Here is a 10,000-nt window from a genome sequence, read left to right on the forward strand (position 1 = left end):
TGCGTGTGTGTGTGTGTGTGTGTGTGTGTGTGTGTGTGTGTGTGTGTGTGTGTGTGTGTGTGTGTGTATACGTATGTATGTATGTATGTATGTATGTATGTATGTATGTATGTATATCGGTTGGTCGGTAGGTAGTTAAGTGTGTGTGTGTGTGTGTGTGTGTGTGTGTGTGTGTGTGTGTGTGTGTGTGCGTACGTGCGTGCGTGCGTGTGTGTGTGTGTGTGTGTGTGTGTGTGTGTGTGTGTGAGTGTGAGTGAGTGTGTGTGTGTGTGTGTGTGTGTGTGTGTTTGTTTGTTTGTGCGTGCGTGCGTGCGTGTGTGTGTGTGTGTGTGTGTGTGTGTGAGTGAGTTTGTGTGTGTGTGTGTGTGGAGGTTGGAGGGGGGGGGTATGGTGTGGTTAAATGAAGACATATGGAGACAGGATAAACTGGAACAATGTGTGTGCATATTTATGCGTACATTTGCGCGTGGTTGTGATTGTGCAAGCAAGCGCGTGTGTCTGAGTGTTAGAAGAAGAAGAAGAAGACGAAGAAGGAGAAGAAGAAGAAGACAAAAACCAGAAGAAGAAAAAGAAGTATAACTACCAGAAGAGTCCCCCCTATCTCCTCACCCATCCATCCACTTTCCCTTCCCCTCACGTTAAATACCGGCACGTTGTTGGTTTTTTCTTCCTGGGACAGGGACATGGTTGCAAATAATCCATATAACCAACTTGTGACCAGTAGTATTAGTATGAAGTTTTACCCCCTCCGTCCTCCTCCTACCCCCCCCCCACCCCCAACCCCCAGCCTCACCCGCCCCCCGCCTCCCTCCCCACGCTCGCCTTACCGCCCCCCCCTTTTTTTTTCTTTTTCCTGAACCCCCTCCCCAACCCCCCTTCTCTCTCCATCCCTCTCACTTTCACAGGAGTTAAATGAAGTCAGTAGCATTTTACAAATTCCTTGCGAAATTAGGTTCACACCGGGGTAGGCTACACTACAAAGACACGCACACGCCCGCCTTTCTCTCTCTCTCTCTCTCTCTCTCTCACACACACACACACACACACACACACACACACACACACACACACACACACACACACGCACGCACACACACACACACACACAGACATACACAGACAGACAGACAGACACACATATACACGCACACACGCACGCACACACACACACACACACACACACACACACATATATATATATATATATATATATATATATATATATATATATATATATATATATATGCAAGCGAGCGAGCGCAAATCAATCAACAGCACAAAAAAGAAGAAAAAAAGAAAGAGTAAACTAAAATCATTAAAGGTATTCCATTCTTAAGGAAGTATGATGATGACGAAGAAGAAGATGATGATAATGATGATTACTGTTGTTGTTGTTCTTCTTCTTCTTCTTATTATTATTATCATCATTTGATACGAAACATAGGACTTGCATCATCCTATTCTGTGCTGCAGTTTGCAAAACGAAGAAAATCGCAAACAACAACAACAAGAAGTCAAAAACAAAAAACAACAACATCAAAACAACAACAACATCAACAAACAGCAAAACAACAACAACAACAAAACAACAACAAAACAACAACACAAAACAACAACAACAAAACAACAACAGCAACAACAACAACAAAATTTTTTCTTTCTTTCTTTCTATCGTTCTCTCTTTCTCTCTCTCTTATGTCTTTCTTTCTTTCTTTCTGTCTTTCAATCTATCTTTCTTTCTTTCCTTCTTTCTTTCTATCTACCTATCTATCTTTATTTCTATCTTTCTTTCTATCTATCCTTCTTTCTTTCTTCCTTTCTATCTTTCTTTCTATCTTCTGTTGTTTTAATTGTTATTGCTTTCTTTCATTTTCTTCTATTTTCGTTGTGTTTCATTTCGGACATATTTTTTGTCGGAGCTTTTTTAAGAATTAAAAAAAAAAAATCTTTAATCCTTTTTTTTTTCTTTCATCGCACTCAGTCGATTACAGGGAGAGAGAAAAAAAATCGCTCTTCCTTTGTATCCCCCCACCCCTACCCCACAAATCCATCACTACAAACACACCTCCCCCCCCCTCTTTTTTTTTTTTTTTTAAATTTTCCTCCCCATTGGTTTGTTTTGGGGTTGTCAGTGTACTTTTCTGTGCTCCCTGTGCCATTTCTCTACAGAGTTTCGTGGGCTGCAGAGGGAGTGATGGTTGTCGTAAAAAGAGGAAACATTTGCACTTTCGGCATTCAAAATGGCTGTGGCGGCTTTAAAATCTTTTTCCGTGCGCTTCCCAATAGAGGCGTAACGCTTCAGGCAGAGCTCTTTGAATCTGGCTTTATGGCTGATGAGTATCTCTTCCCTCTCTATTTAACACACGCACGCACTCACACACATACACACACACACACACACACGCGCGCGCACGCGCACGCACGCACCTACAAACACACACACACACACACACACACACACACACACACGCACGCACGCACTTACACGCACAACGCTCTTTGACTCTGGGTTTATGGGTGATGGGCACGCGCGCGCTGTTTTGTTTCCGCCTTTACATTTTATCTCTGTGTCTGTCTGTCTGTCTGTCTGTCTCTGTGTCTCAGTCTCTCTCTTTCTCGAACTGTGTCTCTGTCTCTCTCTCTCGATCTGAGTCTCTGTCTCTCTCTCTCTCTCGATCTGTGTCTCTGTCTCTCTCTCTCTCTCTCTCGATCTGTGTCTCTGTCTCTCTCTCTCTCGATCTGTGTGTGTGTCTCTCTCTCTCGATCTGAGTCTCTGTCTCTCTCTCTCTCTCGATCTGTGTCTCTGTCTCTCTCTCTCTCTCTCGATCTGTGTCTCTGTCTCTCTCTCTCTCGATCTGTGTGTGTGTCTCTCTCTCTCGATCTGAGTCTCTGTCTCTCTCTCTCTCTCGATCTGTGTCTCTGTCTCTGTCTCTCTCTCTCGATCTGTGTCTCTGTCTCTCTCTCGATCTGTGTCTCTGTCTCTCTCTCTCTCTCTCGATCTGTGTCTCTGTCTCTCTCTCGATCTGTGTCTCTGTCTCTCTCTCTCGATCTGTGTCTCTGTCTCTCTCTCGATCTGTGTCTCTGTCTCTCTCTCTCGATCTGTGTCTCTGTCTCTCTCTCGGTGCCTCTGTTTCTTTCTCAGTCTCTCTATGTTGGTGTCTATTGTATATATCTTTCTCTCTGCTTCTCTGTCTGTCTGTCTGTATGTCGCGCGCGCGCGCGCGTGTGTGTGTGTGTGTGTCTCATCCCCCCTCTATCTCTCTCTCTTTGTATCTGTCACTTTGTGTGTCTCAATGTATATATACCTATGTCTGCCTGTGTAACTGTCTGTCTGTTTGTCTGTCTGTCTTGTCAATGGTCTTGGAGAAAAAAGAATTAAAAAAAAGAAGAAGTAACCATGAATAATACATAGGATTCTGATGTGTCACCTCCAAGAACGTCCCCCTCCCCCTACCCCTTAATCACCCCCCTCCCTCCTCCTCTCTCTTCCTTTCTACCTCCTACAGCCACGAAACAGCACCACCACCACGACAACAACGACAATGACAACAACAACAGCAACAACGACAACAACGACAAGACAACACCACCACCAACCACAACAACGACAATGACAACAACAACAGCAACAACGATAACAACGACAGCAACAACGATAACAACGACAATGACAACAACGACAGCAACAACGACAATGACAACAACAACAGCAACAACGATAACAACGACAGCAACAACGATAACAACACAGCAACAACGACAACAACGACAGAAACAACAACAACGACAGCAATAACAGCAACATTGACAGCAACAACACCACCACCAAGAGCAACAACAAAGTTTGGGACATGAGAGTAGTAGTAACACTAACCACCAACAACCCCCCAAAACAAAACAACAACAACAAACAACAACAAAACGAACAAAAAACCAAACAAATAAAACAACAACAACAAAAACAACAAAAAAATAACAAGAGAACAAAACAAACAAACAAAAAAAACACCTCCTAAAAAACAACAACAACAACAACAACAACACACACACACACACACACACACACACACACACAACTTCCCCGCCTCCCCCCCCCCACTCCCCAACCCCGAAAACAAAACAAAACAACCCCACCAGAAAATAAAACATAACAACACCGGAGAATACTATTTCGTTTACGTCTCATCCGTCAAAATGTCAGGACAATTTGTTTTTGCTGTTTGTTTCACCCCTTCCCTTCATCCATTCTATTCTTATTTCTGTTTCTTAACGTCAGTGTCAGGGGAAGAAGGGGGTCGAATTACGGGCTGTACCCCCTTTCACCGGCAAACCACCTTTACATGATATCATCACAACTAGTCGGCAGGTCTCTGCCTTATCTATGTCTGTGCATGTCTGTCTGTCTGTCTGTCTGTCTGTCTGTCTGTCTGCCTCTCTCTCTTTCTTTGTATATCTATGTCTGTCTGTGTGTTTCTCTCTCTGCCTCTCTCTCTTTCTTTGTATATCTATGTCTGTCTGTGTGTTTCTCTCTCTGCCTCTCTCTCTTTCTTTGTATATCTATGTCTGTCTGTGTTTCTCTCTGTGCCTCTCTCTCTTTCTTTGTATATCTATGTCTGTCTGTGCTTCTCTCTCTGCCTCTCTCTCTTTCTTTGTATATCTATGTCTGTCTGTGTCTTCTCTCTCTGCCTCTCTCTCTTTCTTTGTATATCTATGTCTGTCTGTGCTTCTCTCTCTGCCTCTCTCTCTTTCTTTGTATATCTATGTCTGTCTGTGTCTCCTCTCTCTGCCTCTCTCTCTTTCTTTGTATATCTATGTCTGTCTGTGCTTCTCTCTCTGCCTCTCTCTCTTTCTTTGTATATCTATGTCTGTCTGTGTCTTCTCTCTCTGCCTCTCTCTCTTTCTTTGTATATCTATGTCTGTCTGTGTGTCTCCTCTCTCTGCCTCTCTCTCTTTCTTTGTATATCTATGTCTGTCTGTGTGTCTTCTCTCTCTGCCTCTCTCTCTTTCTTTGTATATCTATGTCTGTTTGTGTGTCTCCTCTCTCTGCCTCTCTCTCTTTCTTTGTATATCTATGTCTGTCTGTGCTTCTCTCTCTGTCTCTCTCTCTTTCTTTGTATATCTATGTCTGTCTGTGTGCTTCTCTCTCTGCCTCTCTCTCTTTCTTTGTATATCTATGTCTGTCTGTGTGTCTTCTCTCTCTGTCTCTCTTTCTTTGTATATCTATGTCTGTTTGTGTGTCTCCTCTCTCTGCCTCTCTCTCTTTCTTTGTATATCTATGTCTGTCTGTGTGTCTCCTCTCTCTGCCTCTCTCTCTTTCTTTGTATATCTATGTCTGTCTGTGTGCTTCTCTCTCTGCCTCTCTCTCTTTCTTTGTATATCTATGTCTGTCTGTGTGTCTTCTCTCTCTGTCTCTCTTTCTTTGTATATCTATGTCTGTCTGTGCTTCTCTCTCTGTCTCTCTTTCTTTGTATATCTATGTCTGTCTGTGTGCTTCTCTCTCTGCCTCTCTCTCTTTCTTTGTATATCTATGTCTGTCTGTGTCTCCTCTCTCTGCCTCTCTCTCTTTCTTTGTATATCTATGTCTGTCTGTGTGCTTCTCTCTCTGCCTCTCTCTCTTTCTTTGTATATCTATGTCTGTCTGTGTCTTCTCTCTCTGCCTCTCTCTCTTTCTTTGTATATCTATGTCTGTGTGTCTTCTCTCTCTGCCTCTCTCTCTTTACTCTTCAACCAGCACTCTGTGTGTTTCGTGGAAGGTGCTTAGATGAAATTGATAACTTGTTTATACTTCTCTGGCACTTGAAAGGTTTTGAGACATAACAATACGAGCATCCATGCATTGAGTGATAGTTTGGAGACTTGCCCTTCTTGTGGAGAGCAGCCAGGTTTTTGTTTTGTTTGTTTTTAAAGTGCAAGGCAAGGCAAGGCAAGGCAAGGCAAGGCAAAACAAGGTGTTTATTTCGTGTGGCCCATGGGGGCATTGAAACATTACATACGTTCATCCTTTACACATATCCAATAAATACAAATACAAAAAGAGTGATGTCAAAAACAAGAAGTAGACTCATTCGCTCAATCACTTAAAATACACATTGACAAGTACTACGTCACTCATCATACAAACAAACAAAAAACAACAAAAAATCACTTAAAAAAATCGTATCAATAGACAAAACATTAATGAAAAAAAGAGCTACGTATAGCAGAAACCAAGGATATAAGTTTTAACAGTATTCTTTTGTTGTTGTTTTTTTCCCCAGAAAATAATAGGTGGAATTTAATGGAGTTTAAATGGAGTTGATTTAAAGGAGTGCGAAAGTTGAAATTCTGCTGTTGCAGTCCAACACAGTGCAGTATCATGCATGACATATAAGAGTTAAAAAAAGAGAAGAAGTTAAGGACCACTTTAGAACTTGCATAGTTTTCTTCTTCAAGGCATTGTGAAAATAATGGTGCGCAAAACGAGATGGATGGAGTCTCCCGTCGGACCGACGGATGAGTAGGCAGGCAGGCTTATCTGCTGGTGTGTGTCCTCATATAGGAGAAGAGGCCGATTCTGGATGCACAGCACTTCCCACAGGTGTTGCAAGGGAAAACGTCTCCAGAAGTTGAGCCCTGCTTCCTCCGCTCACGCTTCTCCTTAATGGCCAACGTTCTCTTGTTTTCAAACGTCTTTATGCCACTAGAGCACAGCATCCTCCAGCACAAGCGGTCAGGAAGCGATGTCTATGTCACAGGTTTGTCTTCAAGGTGTCCTTGAAGCGCTTGCAGGGTCTTCCAAGTTCGAGGTGGCCTTCCTTCAGTAGCATCTTCGGGATCCTGCTGTCTGTCATGCGAACGCAGAACGAACCCATGCATAAAATACAGTGTTCACCAAAATCAAAGGACCATTTTGGAACTTGCACAGCAACAGTTTCTTCTTGTTTCGGTCATGGTGAAAGAATTCTGATTCTTCTTCTCTCTCTCTCTCTCTCTCTCTCTGTCTCTCTCTCTCTCTCTCTCCGGTGTGTGCATCCAGTCAACGTAATGAGCACCGCTCAGATACCAGAGGTGCTTTCTTGTGTGTGCGCTTCCAATTTTCATTGCTCGTTCTTTTCAGACACCATTCTTAAAACCATTTTATTGTAAACGACCGAACACATTGAAATTCAGAACACTCTTTAATTCCCCGAAAAAAAAAGTGTTGTTGAAGCTGGCAAAATTTTTGAAAATTATTATTGAATCTGTGCGGTAATTTTGATGTTCTTATTCTTTTTTCTGTCAGGATGACAGTACCAAACGCTTCAAGTAATACATTTTTTTAAAACTCCTTATATTGAATTGCTGATTCTTTATTTGCGTTTGTGCATGTGGGCCCTGCAGGTTTTCTTTTCCACTGTGTGTGCCCCCCTCCTTCCCCCACTCCCCCCACACCCTTTTTTATTTTCTTATTTTCTCTCTCTTCTTCTTCGTGCGATTGCACGTCTCGAGGATGTGGGCCTGTTTTTCCCTTGTGTTTCCATGTACCCAAACAGGGTTTCTCGGATTAAAAATGATTTTAAACCTTTGAACCTTGATAAAGCACAGCTATTGTTTAAACAAAGCACTGGTGAACTGTGTCAATTCAATTTATGGCCGAAACAACGAGCGGAGTGGAGTGGAATTTTGTTGAATGTCCCGTGTCACACACGCACACGCACGTACGCACGCACACACACACACACACACAAGCGCGCGCGCGCACACACACACACAACACACACACACAACAACCACACACACACAGACATACACACACACACACTTACACACACACACACACACACACACTTACACACACACACACACACACACACACACACACACACACACACACACACACACACACACTTACACATACACACACACAGGGTGATTGCAGATATTTGATTAAAATATTAATTTCCACACAGGGAAAAATATCGAGGGAGGTAAAACAAATTACTATATAAGCTGTATAATACTCTGTGTGTGTGTGTGTGTGTGTGTGTGTGTGTGTGCATGTGTGTGTGTGTGCGCGCGCGCGTGTGCGTGTGTGTGTGTAAAATGCATAGTCCATGGTCTCAGACGCTCTTTCAAAAGAAAAACAGACCGATCAAATCAAAGCCTACATAATTCCAGTGTTTTATTTCGCTTTGACTGTTTTGAGGCATGGGGGGAATTATATAATAACAGAGGCATTGAAGCATAGTTATAGCAAATACAACAAAGCAACAAGAACAACACAGTACACGTGTCAATATTGCCTTTCCTAACTCAGTAGCACAAACCGGAGTATTTCCTTTTTAATTATTATGATGACGGTTCTTTATTTTTATTATTATTTTTTTTTAGCTAATTAATATTCTTTTATTTGATTTATTTCACAAAGCTTCCATCATAATACCTTATCTCAATGAACAAAACAACACCACAGCAGCAATATATAACATTAACGGCAACAATGATGACAAGAATAATATCAACCAATATTATTTTTCATGAGTATCAGCAGCAGCAGTCCTGGTGGGAATAAAAATTCATGTCATTTTATCATTATCATTCTCTGTTCCAGGATTGTAAAAAAAAACAAAAAACCAACAAAACAAAAACAGTTACTCGTTGTGCATCTACAAAAATCAGAGAAATGTATGTATGTATGTGTGCATGTATGGAACATCCATGTATGTATGTATGTATGTTCGTGTGTGTGTGCGCGCGCATGTGTGTGTGTGTATGTGTGTGTGTGTGTGTGTGTGTGTGTGTGTGTGTGTGTGTGTGTGTGTGTGTGTGTGTGCGTGCTTGTGTGTGTGTGTGTGTGTGTGTGCGTGGTTGTGTGTGTGTGTGTGTGTGTGTGTGTGTGTGTGTGTGTGTGTGTGTGTGTGTGTGTGTGTGTGTGTGTGTGTGTGTGTGTGTGTGTGTGTGTGTGTGTGTGTAAAAATCTCAGTTAATATGACTTTGTTACTTCTCCTTTCAATCTTTTTTTTAATGAAATAATGTTGGAAGCAATTTTGATGAAAAAGATGAACAACAAATTACAAGAAATCCCCAACCCCCCTAAAAAAAACCAAAAAAAAACCTAACAACAACAAAAAACAACAACACGAACCCCCCCCCCCCCCCCCCCACCAAACAACAACAACAAAAACCAATCTCAGCTGAAAACCATTGCTCAACGTTTTATTCTTATTTGAGAATGAAATTATGTTGGATGAACATTATTATGATAACGAAAAACGTAAAATAAAACAACAACAACAATAGGCGCTGCAAACACCACATCCAGAAACCTGTCTTTGGGAACGGCACAAGCAGTATAATCATACATCAGCACACTCTGTACCACAAACTCTATCTCATGCTATCATTTCAGATTCTTGAGATCTTTTTGACAACCCATCGCTGTAACAACTCCATCTAATCAAAATATTAAAAAAACCAAAAAAAACCCCAACAAAAACACTGACCAAAACAGTTTTACCCGAGTATATACAATTCGAAATCTTGTGCGTGAACTACGTCAACAACATCTGAGGAGAATTATCACTCTTAAACATACGTCTTTATTTAACAAGCCCAATTAGCTGATAATAACACATCGACACACATTATAAAGCATCAAGCACAATGTCACAGAAAGTTAAGGACCACGTCATAAAAGCAGGTATGTCTCCATTTACCAAATATTTAAAAACTGTTTTCAGGCCGCTTATGGGCTACCACTGGCCTTTCACTGAACAGACATAAACTTCTGTTTCAGACACACATGCAACAAGAAAATACTTGAAAACTGTGTGTTTAAAATCATACTTCCTCCAAGCCCAACGCTCAGTTTATATCACAGATTGACATAAGCTTTAAGCTGGGCCAACAGCAAAGTGAGAAACAGCTTGAACAAAGGTTTCACCACTGCATTGGGAAGTCATTGACAGTCTAGTCTTTTGTGAAGGACCGTGACTCTCAAACTAGGGAGGCTCTTAGTGCTGCAGCCTTGAGGGGTGCTGGG

The sequence above is a fragment of the Babylonia areolata genome, chromosome 29 (assembly GCF_041734735.1).
Source record: "Babylonia areolata isolate BAREFJ2019XMU chromosome 29, ASM4173473v1, whole genome shotgun sequence".
Lineage (NCBI taxonomy): Eukaryota > Metazoa > Mollusca > Gastropoda > Neogastropoda > Buccinidae > Babylonia > Babylonia areolata.